Raw genomic sequence first — 27384 nt, forward strand, 5'->3', positions numbered from 1 at the left:
CCGACGTGCAAAGGCATACGGATTTTTGTTTGGGGGCCCGCTGCAGGCCCCCAGAGGTGAAGGAGGGGGTGGGGGTGCACATGGGGGGTACCTATGGTACCCCCCTGCATTTGCCTGCACAAAGCGGCAGGCACCACGCGGTGCCTGCCGCTTTGTGCATGTAAATGCACAACTTAAATTGTTATCATTGCGGCGGGTGCTGCTTCAAGCAGGACCCGCCGCAATGATAAAAATACAGGATGTGACCGCCAGGGTGGCGGTCACATCCTAATTACCACGGAGGGACCGCCGCTGCCCCTGCCGACGGTCCCTCCTACTCTATGGTGGAGAACGGACTCAGGTCCGTCCGCCATCATAATAGGCCCCTAAATGTCAATCATTCTTCTTCATGTCTCTCATCTGTACAAACCTTACGTTTTCTCACGGGGAGCAGCACACTATACAGTCTGCAATCTCAATAAGTAAGGAATATAAGAGCTTACCATTGCCCGCCACTACCGTGGCAACCTGCACATCAGTTTGGTCTGGCACTTGCACCGCCTCCTCCCCAGAGCTTTCCTCCTCCACCTCCGCGCTGGGCCCAGCACCAGATGTTCCACCTACAAAGTACATTTAAGAATGTTAGATGTCATAGACATACACCACTCACTAGCATTTTGTCTAGGAATGAAGAAATGTGAATACAGAAACCAATCTAATAATTTGTGACTGTCTACTCTAAAGTAAAATTTCCCAGTGAAGGGTCTTGTCTTGCTGCACTTTTTGGCACAACTGATGAATGCTTGCTTTTTAACACGCACCATTTTTCTAATAACAGACAGAAGCTTCACTTCTAAGAAAAAATCATCATCATCACCACTAGGACAGAGGGACCAACGATTCATCACCAAAAAGAAAAATTAAAGTTCAAACCAGGTGAGGGCTCGGCTCGCCCACAATAAATGTGTGATATAAATCACTATTAGCACTTTTCCATTTTTAATCAACCGTTTCTGTTTTATGACAAGCTTGATTTTAATAATATTTTTTACCTTTAATAAAGCTTTAAAACTTAAATAGACTCTGTGGTTTTTGGTCATGAGTGAATGAGCAAAAGGTTTTGCAATTTGCAAGCATGAGCCCGTGCCTCTGACACTTCTGGACTCTGACTCCGTCCTGCGTTGGATATTCATTCATCATTGGGGATTAATCATCGATGAATTCGGGAGCTAAATGACTCTGCCACACTATCTAGTCAGTAAGGAGATTGGGGGTTCTTCAAAGTCTGATATCACTGAGGTATGTCGAAAGTCTACCTGCGCCTATTATAATTGATAAACAATGCACTATTTAGTGTCCATAGTTCTGTTTGCGCAGATTTGTCCCTGCAACAGTAGGAGAATGGATTGTCCTCCTATCCAAACCAAAAGTAAAGTAGTATCTTATGCATTCTTGGTGGTCATTCACCTTTTTATTGTTGGCAATTGTAAAAGCATAAACATTTAGAAGACTTGAAAAGACATTATGGACAATCCCAGAGGACTGCAGTCATTGCATAGAGCTATTGCTGACTAGAATGGGAGTCCAATGGAATTGCCAAATGTGCAATCTTACTTAGCTACACAGACAGACTAATAATAATCTACTAATACCACAGGGAGTCATAGTCGAGGCAGGATAAGAATTTAGATACAGTCTACAAGAAGATCAAACACGATTTAGAAAAAATTGAATGAGGAACGCTAGGAAAAAATAGATACTCTATATTAAAATTAAAACTTACCGGGGCCAGCAAAGGAGCCCTCGCCTGACCGATCCTGTTCAGCAGCAGCCTCCTCCAATGCCCTCTTCCCCTGGGGGGAGCTGATGTACAACATGAAAGAAAGAAAGACCAGAAAACATGGATGAGATTTGTCAACCAAATCGAACATTTCAAAAGAACAATAGCAAAATATTTTGGCGAAATAGCAAATAGACAACTATTCCACGGGATATATTGACCGATCTCATGTGGTCTACTACGTTATTAGTATTGCTTGATTTGCGGACCGTCGACTTGGAAAGTTCTTATGTAACTCACTAAACAAAGTACTATAAAGGTTTGCCTAGGACTGGAAGGCAGCAGTCCGCAGCACGCGAAGTGACAGACAAAGTCCATCGTGATTGCAGATCAGCGACAACACTAAAGTTTCCTACTACATTAACCAGTCATTAAAATACTCAAACTATCAATCCACCACCACTATTTCTTCCTATCGCCATGTGTACAAAGGAAGGACTGGACTTGAGTCTGTAGGGGCTGATTTAGAAGCCCCTTGCGGCTCTTTTGCTCCATTGTTGCGTGACTTTTGTGATGCAGCGGCAGAACAAAAGAGGCGCCATGGTGCGGCGTATATTAACAATGTGACGCATATGGGAGATGCATCACGTTGTAAAGCCCTGCGCCATCAGGGGGCGTTCTGGCGCAAGGGAGGGCGTTCCTGCGCAGGAACGCATTGTAAAAAGTGGCTGAGGGAAATCTACAAGATTTCTATCAGTCACTTTGAGGACAATGATGCGTGACTTAAACCCTGCGCCTGCTTTAAGCAGACGTACGGCTTGACGCAGCATTGGGGAGATAGGGCACCCCAGAGCATTGCTGGAGCTGTGCCATCGTTGCAACGCAACTCCAGCAATGCGCCGCCTTTACGGCACAGATGCGTAACGCTTTGGTGACGTTTTGGGCCCATGATGGGCCGCATTGTAAATACGGCGCACCATGGGTGGTGGTGGCGTGGCGCACAATTACTGGCGCATCCCTGCTACTTTGCAGGGATGCGCCGGTAATTCAAAATCTGACCCTTAGTGTCTAGCATTAGGCAGTTCTTTAAACTACACTCATGCATAATTTCACAGGCCAATGAAATGAGCACAAAATCAAAAACAAATAAGCATAGTAGCAGCGCTACTGAGAAGGAGAGCAGTGCACCTGAAATGCACATAAGATTTTGAAATATAATTTACCTACAATGTAATCAGCAGCATTATTTCTCTTGGCAAAAATTTGCAAGATAATAACACACAGAGCAGGAGAAAACATAGTAAAGAAATAGCTACTACTACTCACCAAGCCCGGGGATCTCAAGGCCGATCAGGTCGAGCAGATCGCGTTCCCGGTCCAGGACATCCGTCCAGCGGTGGGTGGCCTGGTTGTAGGTGCGCCGGACCCGAGAGTGGTGGTACATGGCCCGGCACACCTTCTCCCACCGCTTCCGGCGCTCCCGGATCCCGTACCTGCTACCGATCTTGCCGCCTGCCATGATGGTCCTGGGGAGTCGGCGCTGAACATAAAAAATTAGTGCGGCCACCTCCTCCGGGCTGAAGATATCCCGGGGTGCGACTGTCTCCCCCCTCAAACGCCCGCACGGGAGCCGGGCACGGGGTGCCGGGCCCTTCCCCTTCTCGGGCTGCTTCCCGGCTCCCTTTACCATGGTCTGGGCAGAAAGGAAGCTAAATAATAAAGAAAATAATATAGGGAAGAGAAGAAAAGAAAAGAGTTTAAAAAAGTAGTTTAAAATTAACCAAAATGAGCAGAAAACACAAAAATATAGAGCTAGAAAAATAGAGGGATAGATAATAAGTAAAATAGATTAAAAAAAACTTCAAGCAAGCAAAGGATGTCAGAAATTCAGAGAGGATAGAAGAAGCATGCCCAGAACCATAGCAATGAATGAGAAACAAGATGGCTGCGCCCGTTCACGACCGCGTGGGTAAGTTCGCGCGAGATTTTGCTCGCGAACAGACGCAAAATTGTACTAGCGAGCCTCACACTTTGCGAGATTACACATCGCGCCTGGAAACGGAAATACGTCATGCAAACAAGATGGCCGCCCCCGTGAACGACCGCGAGGGTAACTTCGCGCCGTTGCGCTACAAGCGGCTCGCTAAAACGCACAAAACCATGCGAACTAACACGCCGCAAAAAAACAAATCGCATATTCGTACGAATTCGCGTCTTCCGAATTCAATCTCGCGCAAGTTCGCGCCCCGCGAATCCCGCGAAATTGCAGAAAAACGAGTTTTGCAAACTCATCATTAGTAACCATTCCCTGTAGTGCTTCCTGACTGGGGCCCCTCCAGAGTTCAGTTGCTAGTTGCAACAATTGTATGACCCTGCACTGACCCTCACAGCAGGCTCATAGAATAGCTACAAGTAGGCCACAAAGGTCCTGGGAAAAAAAATGCACTGCAACAGAAAGCAAATTACTGATAAGGAAGCAGGTGCCAGACTGGAATTTTAAAACAGTGACACATTAATAAACCAACCCCAAATTAATTCATGTCAGTTGAAGCAGGGCAGGTGTGCTTGCTTTTCCCCCCCATAATCTACAGTGATGATGAACCAGAGGGTGGCATTGATGTACCAGAGGGTGGCATGGGTGAAACAGAGGGTGGCAGTGGTGAAACAGAGGGTGCTGGGAACCAGTGATAATAAACCAGACGTAGAAACAACATAGTCGCGACCGTTGTGAGCCGACAAGTAAGTTCGCAATTGCGAACTGGTACCAAACCCTCACAAACTGGCAGAAACCCTTGCGAACACACAAAAAAAAATCCGCGAATTCTCGCGAATTTGCGGATTTTGCGGATTGCGAGTTTGCAAATACGCAAATTCGTGAACGCCAGATTCGCAAAATTCGCCCATGCTTAGACATAATATCGACAACCAAAATATAGAATAGAAAAAATATTGTCGTCAAAATATCGACACGCAATACTTATTTAAATAAATGCAAAAATATCGAGTACACAATATCGTCGCTAAAACATATCATATCCCACAATATCGAATTAATAAATATTGTTAACAAAAATATTGTTAAACCTAAAAAAATTATAAATTAACAAAAATATCTAAACCAAAAAATATTGACAACAAAAATATTGACATTTTTACCATATCGAATATCTAAAAACAGGTAAATAAAATATATCTTTAGCACAAAATATACGTTTGCATTATAATACATGAGAAAACACTTAAATAACATAAACTTATGATTTACTAATACATGTACATATAAAAATTAAACTGTCATGTACAAAAATTTATATTAGTAACATAAAAGCTTTGCAAAATATCACTCTTGCATTATATCACACTCAAAACAATGTTTAATACATTTTAAACAGAAAAACGAAAATAACATCACTTTCTACTAATAAGTTAGTAATTACGTTTTGCTTATACGGAAACAAATAGCCAAAACAATAAAAACAATTAATGGGATCAATGAAATGCTCACATTTTAAACTAAACCAATAACATAAAGGAACTAATTAAATAAGCACTATAAAAGCACAAAATGTTTGCATCTCTTTTACACTTCTAACTTAAAATAAAGAAGAAGGTGAAACGCTGCCCAATTGTTTCCTGCGAGAATATTTCTACTATAAAATAATTTTTCACAACTACACAAAGCAAGTTAAATTCTATTTAAAATATAACAATACTACTAGGCTACAACTAAAATTATTTGTGAGACACAATTTACTAATCTTTATTTTATTACATTCATATCTCCTCTACAGACATCTTGTAAAGACAGCAAAATATTTCCTACATCCTCACAAGTCAAATATTAATCAATGTAAGTATATTTAAATTTTTTCATACCCACCTACAACTATTTTTTAAACAAAAATCTCTAATTTATATTTTATTTCTTTTTATCTCCTCTACAGAAAACTGCAAAACCATCCAAAATTACTTTCTTGAAACTCAACAACTTTACAAAATAAAAAAGTAAGTATATAATTTACAATCAATAAACACCCTGAAATGCCCACCCAAAAATCCCTTTTCCTCTAAAATCCCTATCAGATATAAACAAAGTAATCCTACCTTTTTTCTCTCTCTTACCAACAGAAATGACATCCTCAAAATCGAAGAGAAAGCTTGAAATCATCTCCTGAACATTTTTGTTAACATCAAAATAAACATTCTAAGTATATTCACTAAAATGTAAATGTAGTAAATGTAATTAAAATATATGTATCATTTTTTGTATATAAAAACATGTTTTTTAATCTCTCCTAGCATAACACAGAACAACATAACTGAAGGTGCAGAATTTGTAATGTCTAAAAGAAATGTTATTATGTGATATGGGATATGTGTAAACACAGGAGAAGAAGCAAAGTGGTCTCTAAGTTTTTTGGAAGTGTAGCAAATACTACTCAAACAAATGCTATGGTAGAGCTATTACTGAAGAAACTACATGATCACAGAGATTGAGGTTAGAGATGCTCTAGAAAGTAATAAAGAAGCAAGAACTAATACTAATAAACCCAACACTGACATACTGAAAGAGCAATTATTAAAGGTACATCAACATGCATCAGGACAAATACACTCAATAGATAATTTAAATAGAACTATTGCCTGACAAAAAAAGCAACTACAACTATTATACCTACCCCTAAAACCTTAGAAGAAGTAGTTATTCACCCAGAATTAAGCATGACTAACTCTAAAGAACTAATTATTTCGTAACAAATGTCCTGATAAAAGAATAATTATGTTTGCTATTGCAAACAATTTAGTGCAATTACAGCAATGTCACACCTGGATGATGGAAGGGACTTTCAAAATATGTCCAAAAACCATTGTACCAGCTGTACACAGTAGATGGTTTGTACCAACATTCTAACATACCATTCATTTATTCTCTATAACCAAATAAACAGCAAACTACCTCCATAGATATACTAACTAAAATAAAACAAGAAACCAATAATTATTTTCCACAATAAATAATTATTGATTTTGAATTACCCATGATATATACTATACTAAAAAAATTATCCACACACAGCAATCCAGGGTTGCTATTATCATTTTAACCGGAGTCTGTGGAGCCATCTGCAAAAATCAACCCTAAGAGGCGGAATCCGATTTCATCCGGAAGAGCTCCGGACCATGTTCGGAGCCCTTCCGACCGAATCGGACAGTGCCGACCGAGCAATTCCGATGGGCTCGGTCGGGAAGGAATCCGACTCGGATTTCCAGATTCCGGACGACAGGCTTGGAGAGCCTGTCCGCAGTCCGGAAATCCTCCAGTACTACCCGGGTCGCCTCTGTGCGACCAAGGAAGTACGATGGCAGCTTTTCACTGCCTTTTCATGCCGGTCTGTTGGGCATGAAAAGTCAGTGGGAAGCTGTCTCTGGGGGCCCCCAGCAGGGTCCCCATGGGTGTGAGGCCGCTGGATGACGGCCTGGGGGCACCTAAGGTGCCCCTCCGTTGATCCCTGCACCCTGTGGCAGGTACCTTGGAGTGCCGGCCACAGGGTGCAGGGATGAACTGCACCCCTGCTTTCTACATTACAAGCGTGCTTTACGATAGGAAAGCATGCTTGCATTGTAAGGTATACGAATGCGACCGAACCCTGTTCGGTTGCATCGTACTAGCAGGGCTATGACCGACGACAGCAGGTCGGTTGGTTACAGCTCCTGCCCGATGTCGGACAGACTTAGGTCCGTCCGACATCGGAAAAGGCCCCTAAGTGTGCAATATGCTACAGATAGTACTTGTGCCTACCAGGTAAAAAAAGCAATAGCACTAGTATATGTACCTGTGACCGATGTAGCAGAGCACTATAATTTTCAAATAGAGAGCCCCTATTACAAAAGGAACGAAGAGAAATTAACCCCACTCCTAGACTACTTTGAGGACACCTGGGTGGGAAGACTACACCGATCAGGACATAGAAGGCAACCAAAGTTCCACATTCCTTGGTGGAATGTGTACCTAAGTACCTTAAACAAAGAAGCCAAAACAAATATTAACATTGAAGAATGGCATAATACCTTCCTAGCAACTACAAGCAGAGGGAAACCTACCCTACAAAAACGACTGTAATCTATACAATTAGAACAAAGCTATCCAGAATTACAGATGGAACAATCTGTAACTCAAATCGGTCCTAAATTAACTAAGCAAACTAAACAAATGTTTGAGGTACTACAAAGTTAGGTTATCCTATACCCATCAACAAGAGGCCTAGACTACCTCTCCCTAATAGCCAAAACCATCTTATAAAATACCTATCCACAGCTAATAAAATACATTTGTTTACAAAACAAACATTTAACACACATATATTAATATTATATTTTCACAAATAATCTGTAATTGTCATATACATATTTTTAACATACTAAATAAATATCAAAATATAATATATATTACAATTAATTATAATAATATTTCCCACCCAAATAATTAGAAAGAAAGAAACTTATGATTTATGTAGCAGTAGAAGATGAAGTCCAACAAGTAATAATTATTACATATGTCTCGTATTCATAGTAATTATAAAAAATGCCAAAAAAGAAAATGCAAAAATTCAACAGGTCCAATATAAATCCATCCTCAATAAATTCAAGAACTCGAAACCCAAAAAAGATGTAAAAATGTAAAAACCCGCTCCAGGAAATCCCATAAAAAGAAAGAAAGTGTGATAACTTTATTAATTGAATCAACTAATACACACTTTTTTTTTTTAAACACGTCTTCCTCTCCAAGGTAACATCAAAACCCTCAAAAACCCAAAAAATATTTAAATTTTTTTTTAAAAAAACCCTCCAGGAAATCCCCCCCAAAAAAGAAGGAAAGTGTGAAACAATATTAGTTAAATCAACTATTACACACTTTATTTTAAAAAAAACCTTTCTTTCTCTCCAACGTAACAGCGTTTAACTGTAACCTGCAAAAAATGTTGAAAAAATACCCATCCACTCAAATACACCCAAATACATGAATAAAATACAATAACATCAATTTAAAACAACTATTACACACTTTATTTAAAAAAACTGTATTTCTCTCCAACGTAACAACGATTAACAGTAACCTGCAAAAAATGTTGAAAAAATACCCATCCACACAAATACACCCAAATACATGAATAAAATACAATAGCATCAATTTAAAACAACAAAACAATAATATTTACTCATATAATCAGCTATGTACACTAGGCCTCAAACACTAACTCACGACACCTCAGTAAAACATTGCTAACACCTACAACACACCAAAAACATGACAACCTAACAAGAAATACACTACAGACATACTAACTACACTTAAACATAAGTATTAAGGGACCCATTAGGATGTTGGGCGGATCGCTACCGCCCGCATGGCGGTGGAGATCCACCCGACATCAGCCCCCGCCTGCCACCCATTCCCCCCCACCATATTACTATGTCGGGGGACCACGGCAGACGATAAGACCATGCTTCATGCTGGAAATAAATAAATTAAAAGATCTTTCTTTCTACTTCTACAAAAATAAAGCTTGTTTAAAAATAACAAAATTCTAATTATTTTTATCTATAATTATTAGTATATAATATTTCACTTACATGAATTGTTCTTATAATTGTATTTTTTTTAAATATGTTAAATAAACATATATAATTTACTATTCCCACTCCAATTTAAATAGAGTCAGGGAAGGAGCTGGACAGTAACCATATATAATTTACTATTCCCACTCCAGTGAGGTTAAAGTCGAGGAAGGTGCTAGACACTAACCATATATAATTTACTATTCCCACAAATTTAAATAAAGTCAGGGAAGGTGCTGGACAGTAACCATATATAATTTACTATTTCGACTCTAGTGAGGTTAAAGTCAGGGAAAGTGCTGGACACTAACCATATATAATTTACTATTCCCACTCCAATTTAAATAAAGTCAGGGAAGGTGCTGGACAGTAACCATATATAATTTACTATTCCCACTCCATTAAGATTAAAGTCATGGAAGGTGCTGGACACTACCCATACATAATGTACTATTCCCACTACAATTTAAATAAAGTCAGGGAAGGTGCTGGACAGTAACCATGTATAATTTACTATTCCCACTCCAGTGAGGTTAAAGTCAGGGAAGGTGCTGGACACTAACCATATATAGTTTACTATTCCCACTCTAATTTGAATAAAATCAGTGAAGGTGCTGGACAGAAACCATATATAATTTACTATATCCACTCCACTTGGGTTAAAGTCAGGGAAGGTGCTGGACAGTAACCATATATAATTTACTATTCCTACTCCAGTTGTGTTAAAGTCAGGGAAGGTGCTGGACACTACCCATATGTAATTTACTATTCCCACTCCAGTTAGGTTAAAGTCAGGGAAGGTGCTGGACACTAACCATATATAATTTACTATTTCTACTCCAGTTAGGTTGAAGTAAGGAAAGGTGCTGGACAGTAACCATATATAATTTACTATTCTCACTCCACTTAGGTTAAAGTCAGGGAGGTGCTGGATAGTAACCATATATAATTTACTATTCCCGCTCCACTTAGGTTAAAGTCGGGGAGGTGCTGGATAGTAACTATATATAATTTACTATTCCCACTCCAGTTAGGTTAAAGTCAGGGAAGGTGCTGGACATTAACCGACATATATATATTTAAAATTAAATTAAAAAATATAAATTTTTAATTATTTAAATGTACTAATATTTAAAAATAATGTGTGATTTTATACTATTAGTTTTAAAACATTACCCACCCTTATCCCCTAAAAACCCAACATCTCACTAAATGTTCAAAAGTACTTTATTCGTTTTTGTTTTGGACAAAACCATAAAAGTTCATAAAACAAAATATATTTCAAATATTCAGTTAAAACACATGTTACAATATACACCATTTAAAACAGGTTTTCCATAACTTTAGGATCCAGCTATTGCACATTAGGGCGAACATCATTAGGGGATTACTTATACAGTTCTAGGTATCCAGACATTTTCTATACTTCATTGAGCTTTTTAAAAAGCCGATCACATGGGGTATACAATCAGGTTTTAACAATTGTAAATACAGTAGGGCAGGGCGAGCTTGTACAAATTGCAATCTTTTTAAAATAGGTTTAAGATAAAAAGCCCTGGGGAATTCATAATATTTACAAAAGAACATAAAGTGCAGCAAGTCCTGTGGAGACAGGTTGTCGCACCCACAGGGTGCTAGCACTGTTCCTCTATGACACCCCCTTGGGACTGCTAATAAAAAGTGAAACAAATTAAACCTAAACATTGTTAATAAAAAATGCTCATAGGCTGGTAGTGGCCAAAGTAGATATGGTTCCTCACCTGGTGAGGTTTTGAGCATCAAATGATGAAGCACATTGGGCTTCAACAGATCCTTTTCCTGCCTTTCCATTATTTTTCGTGGGGTGAAGGACTGTTTGATATATGCTACGTCTTTTCTAGTGATTCCTTCCGGTTTTAAAAACAGATCAAAGCGTCCCTCCTTCCCAAAACTAGTTTTAAGATATTTCATCCAGAGAATTTTGGTCATACAATCTAGGCTCAATATCTCTTTTAGGAGACTATGAGTTAGACCAAGCTGTTTATTGAGCCAGCATTGTAGCCAAAAGGTAAGGGGTCGGAAGGACAGGGAGTCACTAATAAAAGGCATGCCGGTCTCTTCATGCACAGACATATGTAGGACACACAGAAGCTGTTTTAGGAATTTGTTTTCAACCACCTGGAGACCCTCTAGATTGCACTATCTCCATAGTTCGCTTCCATAACTAGCTATCGAGATGCTCTTTGCACGATAAACCTTCAACTGGCCGCCACTGGTCTATTGCCCATTCTCGCAGCAAAATCAAAAAGTGCTGCATTAGCCCTAATAACTTTTCCCCTTTTCTTATTCAGGACTGAAGCCCAGTTCAACTGATGATCTAAGAAGACACCCAGGCAGGAGAAAGAGGTACATGTAGGCACCCTAGTGCCATTTACCCTAAAGGGGTACTGTTTTTTTGCTCCTTTCCCCACCTGCATCACGTACGATTTTGTGTTATTTATGGATAGGTCAGGACTAGCCATAAATCCGTGAAAGGCGTTGAGTATTGTTTGTAACCCTTTCGGGGTGCGGGCTAAAAGGACAGCATCGTCCGCATACAGCAAGACGGGCAGTCCCCGGCAACCCACGTATGGATAATCCGCCCCTGTGTCAACCAATGTTTCCTCAAGGTCGTTTCTATAAAGATTAAAAAGAAAGGGGGCCAGGATGCACCCTTGCCTGACTCCCCGACTAGTACTAAAATTTCTTGTTACCTTGAGGTCCATGGTGTATCTAGCGTTTGCCTTTGTGTCTCTATGTAGATCTTTTAGGAAGTTCACCAGATGTTGCTCTACCCCCATGGCCTCCATGGACTGCCACAACTTTCCCCAGTTGACACAGTCAAAGGCAGAGGAAAGGTCCATGAAGGCCATGTAGATAGTCCCAGGACGTGACAAGGTGTACTTACCCAAAATCAGATAGAGGTTTAGGCATTGGGCCAAGGTTGAGTGCCCTGTGCGGAACCCGTACTGGATGTCAGAAATTATCTCTTTCTCCTCCGCCCAGGTAGTCAGCCTTTTTAATATAACAACCCCTAGAACTTTTACAATAGAGTCAATTAGGGAGATAGGCCTATAATTTACGGTACTATTTTGATCTCCCTTCTTCAATACCGGTACAATTGTTGATAATCCCCAGGAGGTTGGACAGCCCTTTTCCGCTGCGGCATTTCCCACTGCTGTCAAAAGTGGGGCCCAAAATAGAGGGCTAGATTTAAATAAGTCAGGGGGATGCCGTCTGGACCTGGGGCCTTCTTATAAGAGAGGTTATTGATTCCCTCCGTCATTTCCACAACTGAGAACACCACAGAGGCCAACCCCGGCCCTCTTTTGGATTGGGCTGGACATATAGCGGTATCCTTAAAGACTGTGGTAAAGTGGGACACCCAATCATCCTCCGTAATGTTTGACCCCACTTCTTTTACCCCTGACATTAATAAAGGTGAGCGGTTAATTGTGGACCAGAATCTTGAGCTGCTTGCTAGGGTCAATGGGTCTAAAAGCTCCTGCCATAGCGCAATTTTCAACTCCTTTTTCCTATTAGCCAGCACACTTTTATAAGTTTATCGAAGTGTAAAGATCATCGATCTATCCCTGTTTTTTTTTTTAGGGCCTTCTTCAAGGCTCTGGCTGCTTTGGAGCAGTTGTGGCAGAACCATTTAGGATCTCCGGAAAGGGTTTTACCCCCGGGGCATGTAACATCTTTCCTACATGAAGAGCAATACTGTTGAAGGCTTTAAGGACTCCTTCGCCCAAGGGATCGGTGCTAAGGCAGGTTGAAAATTCTGCAGCACAGTCCTTTTTAAGTCTATCAAGGAAGACAGGAGGTATGATCTGGTTCCATTTAATGCGTCACCCTCCATTTATAGGTTGCAGCATATTTCCTCCTATGGCTTTATCCTTTTTTTTCAGAAGGTTCCCTCCTAGCAACACACAGACTGGAATTTGTCGCTGTGTGCGCTCGGTATTATACAGAAGGCCAAGATGAGGCTCATAATAGTTCTAGAAACTAGGATAAAATCTATAAAGGTCCCTAGGCTTCTACCGTTAAAAGTAGATAATGGTGGTGCAATGCTCATGGTAAACCAAAGGGCGTGCTCGTCTAGCATGAGGTTCAGTGCATTTCCTTGTTTTGTGTGTTCAAAGTGTAACCCCGTTATCATGTGGCAACCCATGGTCGCTAAAATATTTAACATAGGGTTGCCGCAAGGGTGTACATTGAAATCGCCTGCAAGTAGTAGATTACTTCTTGTTGGTCCACGACACTGATTTATAAAGTTATGCAGTTCGGTAATCCTTCATCCCTCGCCCTGGTTACTTGCGTTGTAAAAGTTTATCACACGCAGTCTGTTGTCTTCTGTCCCCAAGATGATGGCCTGGATGTTTCTATTACCTGAGGAAAAGACCCTTATGCTGCATCTTAATGCCAGGGAGGTAAAGATGACCAATCCTCCCGATGGACGACCACTGTTTGAATTTATTGCTGGAACACTAAATGATTTATAACCCTCCAGTGGAGTATTGCAGTTGGTAAAGTGTTGGCTTACAAACTGCACCCATAAGGGGTCTAAAACCTTTCCTGACAGCCCAGCTACATTCCATGAGAGAACGTTAAATTCTGAGTTAACATCTATGTTCATAGGAACAGGCTTTCTAGGTAAATCAAATTGAGTTATTCCAGGGTGGTTAACCTCGCAGGAGCCTTCTTCTACTAATGGTACCATTTTATTAGGGCTAACAACTGCTGGATTATTAAAGTTTCTCACCGAACTATCCAGGGGTAAGGAATATACAGGCAAAGTGCTAGGACCGTTAAGAGGGGGGTAGCTAGTTAGATTACCACACAGTCAGTCGCAATCATTGAGGCCCGAGAGAGCATCAAATCTGTTTGTGACCTCTATATGTGAGAGATATCCTGGTCCACCCCTCATCTGAACTCCATTGGACCTTAGAGGTATTGTGTCCCACCCATCTGGTCCTCTAGGGTAAGGTAGTTTGATAGCGAACATCCTGTTCCTGTTGTTAAAAGCGCCCTGCTGCCCTGGTCTATAAAAAAACCTAAGGGGCAATATTTCTATACCCTGTCCCCCCGGCGGTGTTCCTCCCTCTGCTTCCCTAAGTATCCTTTCCACTGGTACCGGACTGTTAAAGTTTATCACTATACAGTCTCCATCTCTGGTTTTCCTAGAATATCCCAGCCATGCTACTCGTCGGGCCATAATTATGTTGTGCCCTACCATATGGCCTCCTACTGTGTTTCGGGATAGCCAGTGTGTAACCTTATTTTTATTCTGGGAAAAGTCCTCTCTCTCTCCTTGGAGGAAGGGGGGGAACATTTCCCAGAACTATCACTAAAGGGGTACTTTGTGAGGGCAGGTCTAGGATAGTTCGATTACCCACACCCTGGGCCAACCTATTAGTCTGTATGGATTCGTTAATCAGTAAGGCTGGTTGTGTGCCCTCAACCTGATGTGTCTGGGGGGCACCCACAAAATTGCGACTTCCCTCCATGCCCTGAGGTCTGTCCTATATGTCCTCTGATCTAGTATCTCCGTTAATCAAAGTCCCTCTCTCTATTGACTTTACAGGTTGACTGGGAGTGGGTGCGGGGGGTTGGTTAGTATCAATCCGTTTGCTTACTTGTGTAGCTTATCCCCCCAACATCTTGTTGTCTACTATGGAGTGTAGCAGTTGGGTGTTATCTAATGTGGCCTGTTGTAACTTGCCTAGATTTTCGTTAATTATTCCCAGTCTCTCGATGAGGGGGAGCATTAAGGACTTTACAATCTGTTCCACCTGCCCTATCAGCCCACCATCTTCCTGTGCGATCATAGGCAATCTTTTCAGCGACTGATGTTGGGCTTTCATGGATGGAAGGGGGATGCTCTTATTCTGGGCAGAAGCGACGGCCTGTGTATGGTTATGTGTGCCCAATGGATTAGCCGTTTTGTTCGCAAGTTTGGGGATCTTTGCCCGTTTGCCTTTCAGCCCGCCCCCACCCCGCTTTCTTTTTCCGATTGGTTTGATACTTGTAGTTATCGTTTCAACAGTGGGGCATGCATGTATCTTCGTGGGGGGTGTCTTGCAAGGCTGACTTTCCTCGTGAGTTGTGTTACTATTCTGTGTACTGTTCCCCAGGGAGATGATACTTTGTGTATCCGACCCTATACTAATCTCTGGCAATCCTAGATCAACAAGGCGTTGACTTAATCGGTTTTCAGGAGTTGTACAGCTCCTGATAGAACCCAGAGAGGATCGTTTGGAAAATATTTCTAGTGAGAGACGTTTTTCAGTGTCTGCTATCTCCTGGTCAAGGGCGGCTGCTGACCGGGTGATATAGTTATCTAAAGTTCCGATAAGGCCTGTGGATTTAGGTGGCAGCTTTCCCCCTTTATCTGATCGCGACGACATGATTAATAATATAGCATGTGATTATGCTTTAGACAATTAGCGAATAGTCTAAACAGGTATTGCCTCAGTCCTTTACTAATCACAATAGTCTTACTTACCTACGTTAACGGTCACACCAATGTTCGAGACCTTAGGGGGTGGCCTGGCCCAGCCTCCTCTGGCCTCTGACGGCCACAAACCGTCCCGCCCATGTCCCGGGCATCTACTGGCACGTCCTTGCAGGAAGAAGGACCAGGCATGTCTATATGCGCCTCCTGGTGCGTGAGGATGATGCGTCTGCCCCTGAGGCTCCTGGGGCTTGCAGGCAGCAACTGCGGCAGCTGTCCGTCCGGCGGAGCCAAGGCTGGACGGTCGGTGGGAGAGAGGGGGCGGGGCAAAGCCCGGCCACGTGGAGAAGAACAGCGGGAGCGAAGAGTCAAGCAGCCGACCCCTGGTGAGTTAACAGCATCCAACCGGCACCGGGGACTCTGCACCAGGCGTGTCTATATGTGCCTCCTGGCGCGTGAGGATGATGCGTCTGCCCCTGAGGTTCCTAGGGCCTGTAGGCAGCAACTGCGGTAGTTGTCCGACCAGCGGAGCCAATCCCAGCCGGTCAGTGGGAGAGAGGGGGCGGAGCAAAGCCCGGCCGCGTGGAGAAGAACAGCGGGAGCGAAGAGTCAAGCAGCCGACCCCTGGTGAGCTAACAGCATCCAACTGGCACCGGGGACTCTGCACCAGGCGTGTCTATATGCGCCTCCTGGCCCGTGAGGATGATGCGCCTGCCCCTGAGACTCCTGTGGCTTGTAATGATATGAAAAAACAATGGTTCTAATCCTATTGATTATAAGAATTGACTCAATCAATTATCGTTTCTGGAATTTTTAAACAGTATAGAGCACCAACGTCAAGTCTACTCCAATATATTCAATGATCTTAGTACAGAATGATAAATGGCCACCACGATCAAAGGCAAAAGATACAATGTATTTAATTCATTGTTTCATCTTATTAAGTTCATTTTTTATATACACAATGTAATGCTTCAGATAAGTAAAAACAGGTGGTTGCCCAGAACGAGCGTGCAAGGAAAGGAGTGATTAAGGTGTGAAATAAGTGAAGGGAAAGGAAATTCACAATAGTAATCAGAACAGATTCACATTATTTTTGAAACAATACCGGGCATGTAATTTTCTCCGTATTGAATACCTGCCAAACATAAAATTCTTTTTAAACCATTGCAATCACAAGATTGTTACATCCGGACATTTATGCCCAAACTTTTTGCACTTTATGAAATCAAGGATAAAAGGTCCAAGGTAAGGGAAGATAGCGTCGACGTTTCGATTCGTCTTAAGCCCAAACGGTGATTTGAACCTGGGGCGTGCAAGTCTTCACCAGGACAGGGTATAGGGGGGCAACCAAGGGATAGCGATAGCCCTATGGAGAGCGAGGAAGAATTTGAACGTGGTGGTCAAATTATTTAATTCAAGATAGCCCATGACTGGGCAGCGTCTATGCTTACCCTTCAATAGAAGACAGCGGAGAAGAGGTCCTTAGTTTTAACTTCCTATCAAGTATCCTGTAAAACAAATTTCATATAATCCATCAAGACTTAATCGATGGCAAACGTTTAGCCTATTTGAAGCCAAAGCATATATGTTTTGTAATTTAATTTTTTTAAACAATTTTTTAATAATATGAAATTTTAAAATCTTAATTTGATGTGTGATTAAATACTAATATTTCTTAAACACTACCCACCCTTATCCATAATAACCCAACATCCCACTCCGAAAACAAAAATATAAATGTGAAATTAAAATAAAATGTGTAATTATATAATTTCGAAATGACAATGAAATGTCTAAATTTTAAATAATTTAAACATATAACATTTTAATTTAATGTGTGATTAAATATTAATAATTTTAAAACACTCCTCACCAATATCCCCTAATAATCCAACATCCTGCTCCTAAAACAAACATAACATTTTGAAATTAACATAAAATGTGTAATTATATAATTTCAAAATTACAATAACATTTCCAAAATTTTAAAGAATTTGAAACTATAACATTTTAATTTAATGTGTGATTTTATAATAATATGTTTAAAAGACTCCCAACCCTTATCCCCTAATTACCCAACATACAGCTCCTAAAACATATCTTACAATAATTTTTTTTTTAAATTAATGCAATTAAAGTAGTAATACATTTTTCAAAAATAACGAACTCGATATTTACAAAATTGATATTTTACACAGTCTATATATTATTTATATATTATTTTTCGATATTTTTAACAACACTAATAAATCAATATTATCTACAAACGATATTACTGAATCGATATTTTATACTTCGGTATTTTAAATATAAAAAAGCAATATTTATTACATCAATATTCTATTATGTTAAAATCGATATTTTCCACCAAACCCACATGCAGCTTCCGAAGACAATGGCATAAAATCATGCAAGATCGCTTTGCAGACGCATTAACGGCTAATGTCAAAGTAACATTAGAAAAGTTTGACGAATGTTTGGGTAATTACTAGGCCATAGTATAAGCAAATTTAGATTGATTGGCCCCTTTAAAAACATACTCCAATTTGACCAGAAACATGCATGCAGTATGGTTGTCACGAAATGAAAGGAAGGAAAAAAGCCTTTGGAAGAAGATGGAAAAACGCTGGGGTCTCTACCATGACACAAATTTCAAAAATAGGTACAAGACAGGTCTCGGACAATATCATAAGGAATTAATAAATGAACATAGAGCACACATTGAGTCGCAACTTAGTCAGGGGGGGAATTCCTCTAAAGAACTAACTTGCATCGCTACTCCATCACAAATCCTAATGCATGTCACAATGAATTTACCCCATCACAAGAACTCAGTGATAAGATAGGCAATCACTTTTTTCAGAAAATTGTGATTACTTATGACAAATTCATTAAAGTGAGGGAACTGTTGATTGATATTTCTATCCACAGACTCTCACTTTCAAAGAATGTGAATTCTCTGGAACGCTTCACCCCCTCTTACATCTGATACTGTGGAAACTTTAAAGGAAAAGATAAAGTCAAGTTACCATCAGGACGTTCTTCGGGCTAAACTATATTCATGACTGAATAAACAGTTGTCCCCCGTAGTCTACTCAATCCTCAAATTGAGTAAGGGCCATTTACCATCCAAATGGATAGCCGCACAAATAATCCCTATATCAAAGAAACCCAATGCCTCGCAGGATGATCTATCTTATTAACGCACCATGTCTTTGTTACCGCAGTTGTGTAAAATCATGAACAAACACATTAATAAACACCTCAGCGAGTACATTGAAGTAACGGGTAGCCTCAACCCTTCTCAGTATGGGCTTCAGCCTAGGTTTAGTACAGAGACAGCACTGATTGCCGTTATTGACAACTTAAGACAACGAACAAGCAGGACAAGAAACAAACAGCACTACTGGTGCTGCTGAAATTCTCAGCGGACTTTGACACAATATTCCATTCCATTCAGCTCAAAAGACTGAGGGAGATCAGAATCGACGGTCTAGCCTTTAAGTGGTTATCATGTTTTCTGAATCACAGCACCCAAACCATCAAGGTAGGCGCCTATAGAGCTCGAACCTCAGTGTTGACCAAAGGAGGACCACAGGGATCTTGTATTAGTCCAACATTGTTTAACTTTTACGTACCTACTCTGGCAGGTAAAGTGAGGGAAAAAGGTTTGATTCCAATCTCATACTATGATGCCACACAGCTTTTAATGGGTTTTGACAAAAACTCTCCCAACATCCAGGTGACATTTTCATAAGGCATGACAGCCTTTGATGCGTGGATGATGAACAAATTCCTGCAGTTAAATGTAGAGAAAAGTGAGATTATGTTATTCGGAGATGCCCCTCTGCTGTGCTTCCGAGCATGGTGGACAACTGAAATATGTGCTGCAAAGGCTCATAAAACTATGGTAAAAAAATAGGCGTAATAGTGGACAAAATAAAATAATATGAAGGAGTACGACAGTACCACCGCAGTTGCATGCTTGCATACGCTAAGACTTTTACTGAGGGTTTTCCCTCTTCTAACTCTGAATATGCGTAAAACACTCCTCAAAACATTATTAATTCGCCACCTAGACTATTGCAATTGTCTTCTGATTTCAGCTAACGAGTCCTCCCAAGATAGAGTAAAGGTGGTTCAAAACACAGTGGCATGCTTTGTCTCCAACTCTCCCGCTAGGACCGCATCTTTGCCCCTTCTTCAAGGATTAAACTGGTTTACAACAAACGAGCAGATCAAACTTAAAATCAGCTGCATCGTTTACAAGAAATAAGTTGAAAAGTGGCTGCAGGGGATTTTGTTTGAAAACGTAGTTCAATGGTTATATCTGGAAAGATTGTTTACTGTTCCACCCTGATTGGTGGTGAACTAATGATTAATCAAACATTAAGAGGGAAGAGAAGTAATTTTTTTAGGCAGACATAAGTCTCAAAGATATGAATTGGGTAACCGGGGCAGACTTTTCTTTAAAAAAACATAAATTTAATATATACACAAAAATGAACAAGGTAAGTACATGATTGTGAAACCAAAAGATATCCCTGTATACACAATGTACATAAATATTTAAACATTGTCAGCAGAAATAATTAATTCAATATTTTAAAAGAAAGAAAAAGACGCACCCGTATAAAAGAACAAGTTCACAAAGAACTCAATGGCTTGGCCCTAGGTCTTTGGCAGATAGGCTTACCCATTACCAGCAATCCTGAACACTCGAGATCGGCTCTATGTCAAAACTTCGGGAACCTCGTGTTGAAAAATTCCGCACAGATGGGAAAGCCTTTTATTACGTAGCCCAATTCCTAGTGGAATACACTTCCCAGTCACATTCTGAAATGCCCAGACTATTTAGTATTCTGAAGAGACCTAAAAATTGAGCTCTTCTGAAATCTCATCTCCTTGGTAACAGTTGCACTTCCGTAGAGCGGAGATACACAGTGGGGATTTGGCCGCTTTATAAGTTATAAAGTAAAGGAAACAACGCAAGGTATGCCTCCATGGCAGAAACGTATTCCTCACATTCAATAACAACTGTATTGCTTTATTATCAAATTGTGTCACTGATTAGCTCCCAGTTGGCGGCAGTGAAAAGAACAATACATTTTCTCTCATGATGGCATGTTGTGATTGTCCAAAACCAGAGGGGGACTGGAAAAAGTGATAGATAGTTGTAATGAATTTTAGCGTGACTAGTGTCTTTAAATGTACATATTCAAGACCAAATAGATGACTACACCAAAATGGAAAGGGTGAGCAAGTTTGTGAGGGTAAGAGCTAAAGATCTTAAATAATACTGGAGGTTGAATAATTGCGACTAATATTAAACAAGTTGGGCTACAGGGACTGACAGATATTTAAAAAAACACTAATTATAAAACAGCTGGCTGTCGCAATACAAAATCTATTTTAAAAAAAAGATGGAATACTGCAAGGCAAGCAGTGGAAATCAAAGAACTATGGGGCCATCAAAACAGTACTGCACTAAGCAGAAATGATAAAATATGACTTAGAAGCCTGGTGGGTCTACGAAAGAGCAATGAACTAATTATTTTCCACTTGCATCAGGAATGTGAGAGATATTGTCAATAAAGTTGTTAAACCACACAAATCTATTTAATTAAAAAGGGAGCAGAAACACATTTTGTCATGTCAAGGAGGGCATGCAAAATGTTATTTCGGCAAATGCTGGGAGGATAAAAATCTATATGGGTGTTAAAAACGACATTTAATGATCTGTGCCTATAGAAATTCTTGACTCAGGCACAGTAGATCAGGAAAGTGGATACCACTGTAATAAAAAAAAAATGTAATGAAACTAAACTTCCTTGGTAGAGAGTTTAACAAACAACTAACTTGTCAAAAAATCTGTGTGCAAAGCCATGAAATTAATTGCTTTTATCAATTAGAAACATGCTCGTTCCCTGTACCTGAAGATTATGGGGTTGATTCCGATTCAGGAAACGAATCCGTACGACGATTCGTATTCAAAGATGTTTCCGTACGATTCGTACAAATGCGTCCGAATCGCATAGTACGATCCGTAGAAAAGAAGTAAATCAGAATCCGTGCAAACCATACAAAATACAAGGCTAAATCCGTACAAATTAAACTCTCACAGTGAACCGTACGAATCGTAAACATGCCGTATGACCCACCAAGTACGATCCAGACTGGGGAATGAGTATGCGATTCGTACGGAACACGTCGCGTATAGGCACTTCGTACGGAGAGCCACACATTCACATATGCACCGTACCCCTAAACACAAGGAGTGTACGCACGGGGTGTACGCACCATACACCTACGGCCTTGGGGGTACGAACCGTAACCATACGCGCCGTAAGCCAACATTCATGGGGTGTACGCACGAGGACATATGCACCGTACCCCTGAAATACAGGGGTGTACGCACCGTAGCCCGACGCACCGCACTCCTGCTATCATGGGGTGTACGCACCGTACCCGGGGGTCTGTTTCGTACGCATTTTGAGGCAAAATATGCTTTTACAGATGTTTTAAGCTCCCGTCGAAAAAGAGTTCTACGGAGTGTTGATGATACGAATCATACTTGATGGGCCGGAAAATACAGCTTCGATTCATACGGACGTCGCGACCTGCGTGTTGCGAATGCAATTCGTACGGATCAGTGAGTTGTACGGTCTTTGGTACGATTCGTACGGAGAACTGCTTTGGGTATACATCGTACTAGGTCGTAGGTACGGGTACGGTTCTCCATACGAATCGTACGGGAAAAAAGCTACGTACGGCTATTCGGAGGGCATTTTCCTGAATCGTAATCGCCCCCTATGTGTGGCTCTCTCTCAGTTGCAAAATTTAGCAAATAGGAAGCTGAAACAGTAAATTAAAATCACATTTTATAACAAAAATGCATGATAAAGTGATTAAACTGTTCAGTTTTTCAGTCCAATTTATGCCAAACCAAAGTCAAAAGGAATTGTTCGAATGTACAGAGCCCGTAGCCTATTAACTAGCAGTATATAAAATATATGTAAGTGAAATGTACTCCTTTATGGTTGCGGGGGTTTATTTTCAATTTATATATTGGTTGATTACATGTAAAGTGTTGGTCAGTGTACAAATTAATGCATAATTTTGGTTTAGAATGTTTCTAGATGTTTGCTCATAGCATAGTGAATAACAAATATTGTTAGACACAATCTAAACTTGAGCTACTGATGTAGCTTCAATATCCGATAAAATGGTAAATGTACCATAAACTTATCTAAATATTCTTTTTAATAGGTTTATTTTTCCATGAAATTCAGAGACATTTTAAATGTTTAAAAATCACACTGTAACAAATGATTGTCATACTAATTAAGCTAATTGAAAATAGTTTTAACAAAAATTTGAAAGATTGTTACTACTGGAAAAAGCATGACTTGATGGAAAGATGGATTACTTATACTTTTTTCTTAAACATTGATAAAAAAATATTTATATGGAACAAAGCGTTATAGAGAGACTTACAATACATTATGAAAGATGGCTAATTTACACTCACAGTTGGTATTTCTGTAAGGATATCACGGTTTAAAAGTGCCAAGTTGAAAAGTTAAGGGGGTTAGTGGCAAGGAGAAGAAGACCATCAAACAGATATGATTTATATGAACTAGTAGTTGAAAAATGCAAATGTAACTGGCAAAGAAATGTTAGGTGGAAAAAAAGTCATCAAAAATGAATGTGACAAAAATGAACGAGCCACTTACATCTCGAACCAGAAGCCAGACTCCGACACAGCATTGTGGCACCTTTGAAAATTCAAGTACCAAACATACTAATCATAAATGTAGCTTCCATGTGCCATCAGGCGCGGTGGGTCCATTGAGGCGTGGGGGCGTAGCCCCCCCCGCCCGCAGCCGCCTGCAGCTCCCTCGGCGTTTCACAGACACCGAGGCCCGAGGGAGAACTGACAATCTTGTCAGTTAGCATGACGTCGGATCGCCCACCCCTTCAGGGGGTGGGCGGTCTGGCGTCATGTTGACTGACATGATTGTCAGACCAGTGGGGGCAACAGGCAGCAGCACAACACAAGTGCGCGTGAGTGGGGAATTTTCGCACCGTGCCCACTCATGCGCACTTGTGTTTGAACTGGTTTGCGCATGCCCATTAGGAGCCCCTCGGTCTCCTAATGGGCGTGCTGTGGGCGAGTAGTAGTCATGCCCTAAGCTAATCCTGGCTCTGCTGGCAGTGCCAGGATTGGCTGAGAGGGGCTGCCAGTCCACTCCAACCCCGTTCATGAAGGCGGCAAGAGGAGCAGAGGTGGCACGGACCGGCTGTGTGTGAGGTAAGTTTTAGTTTTATATTTCATTCTGAATTTCCCAGGCCCCCCACCCCCAGTATTGCGATGCATGTGAGCCATGATTTTTTGGCAGTTGGTATTTGGGTAGACCCTGTACACAATCTAATTCACCTCAATGATCGAGTATTTTTTACGTTTGTTACACACTGACCCTTGTGTGTAATCAGCTCACAAGTACAGCTAATTACAGTGTATGACGTGCTCACGAATTAGTCCATCATATGGCCGTGAGAGAAGTTAAAAGGCTGAGATGGTGAACAGAGTCCACGCACGCTTGTATTTTTGGAGTGGGGCCCAGACACCCCGAGACCGGGCGCTGATCCCGGCTCGAGCCCTGGGAGTCGTCCACAGGCCGGGGTGACTGTGTGCCTGAGTGTGGGTGTGCCCACTGGGGGCAGCTGGCATACTTAGATACCAGCCAGGGCCCAGGTAATAGAAGTGGAGGGGGCGAGGCTCGGCTGCAGTCATTGTCCACTCTGTGATGCTGGATCTTATGCCATTTTATGAAACCAACAGATAGTAGGCGGTAAGCATCTTGTGCTTTCTATTCTACGCCATGTGCAATTCCGGAAAGTAACATGACTTCTCTCACCAGGAACTAAATTTATGTTGCTAAAAGAAAACAGCAGAATTTACTGCGCTTCCGGGTCAAATAATCTGGAGTGTTAAATTCTGCTTCTTTCTTCCCAATCCCAGCTGTAAAGTTCTCAATGAATGTGTTCACTTGTTATGAAGCTGCACCCGGGCCTCTCATTCACATATTAATTGCTCAGTTTAGGGACTCTGAAATCACATGCTAAACAAATGATGATTGACAGGTGAATGCTGAAAAACTTTCCACCAGCAGCAAGATCCACATCTTGCTGAATGTTAATAGTTTCCAGGTGCTGGTGGTTAGCTCAGCAAGCTCCTGGCCTGCGGTTGGGCACTAACTGATATCCATCTGGGCTTCACATGTCAGTGTGAGGGATTTAAGAGGAGGAGAAGAAGACAGACGAAGTAGCCACGGGAGAGGCGAAGGGAGAGGAGGATGGGATAGGGGTAGAAGAGGTGAAGAGGGCAGAAGAAGATCACAGGGCAGAAGGGGGCAGAGCATAGATGGGGTGCATCAGAGTGTAGAAGAGGAGCATAAGGCAAGAGAGGATCAGAAGGCTGAGGAGGTACTTAATACTGAGGAGGTATGTAAGGCAGAGGAAGCATGGAGGGTAGAAGAGGCACGGAGAGTAGAAGAGGCACTTCGAGCAGAGGAGGCTTGTTTAATGCTGTAAGATATGGGGCATTTTGTAATGTATTTACATATTTCAAGTCTACACCTTCAGAATTGCTTTATAAACATTCTTGCCCTCACAAATTTGCTGTAAAATGCTCCATTTTCACACACTTTGCAAGTCCCTCTCCCCTCAAGTCCCTCCTATGATAGTCGGCTTGCTCACTATCGACATAACACTTATCCTCAACTTTTTACGCCTCACCAATTTGAAATGTCACCAGCCGCCCCTGTGTGCCATCCACACTATACAATAATGTGCCAAAAATGTAAAGGATATAAAAAATATAAAACCCTAGTGATAAATGGAAGAAGAAAGAGAGAGACTTGTAATGGGTAATTTATGTATGTAACCCAATATTAAACATGGAATATTCCTGAATAGCCTGCTCAAACAACTGAACTAATAATGAGAACATTCGTTATTTCGATAGCATGATTTTTCAAAGTTAAAGTAATAAAGAGCAAGTTGAGAAAGTAAAGGTCAGGCTGTGGGATGAAAACAAATATTGGTGCATTGGAATGAAACACTTCAACATGGTAATAAGGGGGCCCATTAGGATAGCGGGCGGTGGCACCACCGCGGTGGTGGCGGGGAGAAAAACAGCTTTTTCCGCCCACGAGCAGCGGAACTCATGTCCGCCACATTAGGATAGCAAAACATAGGTAATTTCCCGTCCGCCGCGGAGCGCCGCGCACCGCCATCAAAGTGCGCCCACAACCGCGGCAGTGTGAGCCAATCGAGACCCTCCGCCGTGCTGAAAGACGTCCGCCCGCTACACAAATTATACCAACAAGCAGCAAGCACTGCAGCAAGCAAGCACAATACACACCCTGCACCACAGAAACACACAACCAGGGAGACAGCCACTGCAGGAGTGGCTGACAAGGAACATACAACACCAGTGCCACACACACTGAAGGCTCACAATCCTTGCCAGCACATACACACACAAACAAACACACACCCTGGGTGTAACCACATACACAACACAAACACTGTGATGCCTCAACAGATGCCTGCACAAGAACAACACACAAACACTACAGGAACACATATTGATCCCCAACAGAAACAGACATACCCTGTCAGCCAAATTGGTGAAACGCAATGGGAGCACAGACACAACAGGAGTTCACAACATTATCACTCAGGAACAAAACACACACACCATGACACATATCACACAAGAAGTGCATAAGGACAAACCCACACTACCACATCAAACTAACCACAGATGCACATGAAACACCAATCAACAAACACCACCGGACATCAGGGTATGCACATCAGGCAATACCAAGGACACATACACACAGCACTGCATGCACAACAAGCAGTGTGTGCATAACAAGCACAACAGTTACACACAGACATGATTGACACAACCTCATCACACACACCACAAACCAGCACAGCACAAATACAACAGCACACCCAGGAAGTGAAGCAATACCACAGCCAACACACACACATCCAACACAACAACTACACATGCACCACTCTGGGATACAAGAGCCAAGCCATCTCCACCAGAGCACTGGGCAGCACACAGAGCTGAAGTGCACATGACCACTACAGAATGACTAATACCACAAGGACAGCACACATACACCATTGGGGCAATGTCCAGAGTGGAACAACACTCATGGCCCAAGAACTGCACCACAAAGCACAAGCTCACAAATGAAGTGATGGGGAGGCACACACACATGGAAATCAAGGGGACAGCTGACATCAAAGTGAAATTGTATATAACAGGAGGGAGAGTAAGGGAATTTACATACAAAATGTGTGGTGGGAACTCCTGATCCCTGGAACTAATAGTAATAACACAGAAGGAGTGCCCCCTGAAGGAGAGGAAGGTAGCGATTAGCTCTTTCCTATTGGGTATGTCTAGGTAAGCACAAAGTGCCCCAACACCATTAACTAG

Source organism: Lissotriton vulgaris, chromosome 4_1 (genome assembly GCF_964263255.1).
Source record: "Lissotriton vulgaris chromosome 4_1, aLisVul1.2, whole genome shotgun sequence".
Lineage (NCBI taxonomy): Eukaryota > Metazoa > Chordata > Amphibia > Caudata > Salamandridae > Lissotriton > Lissotriton vulgaris.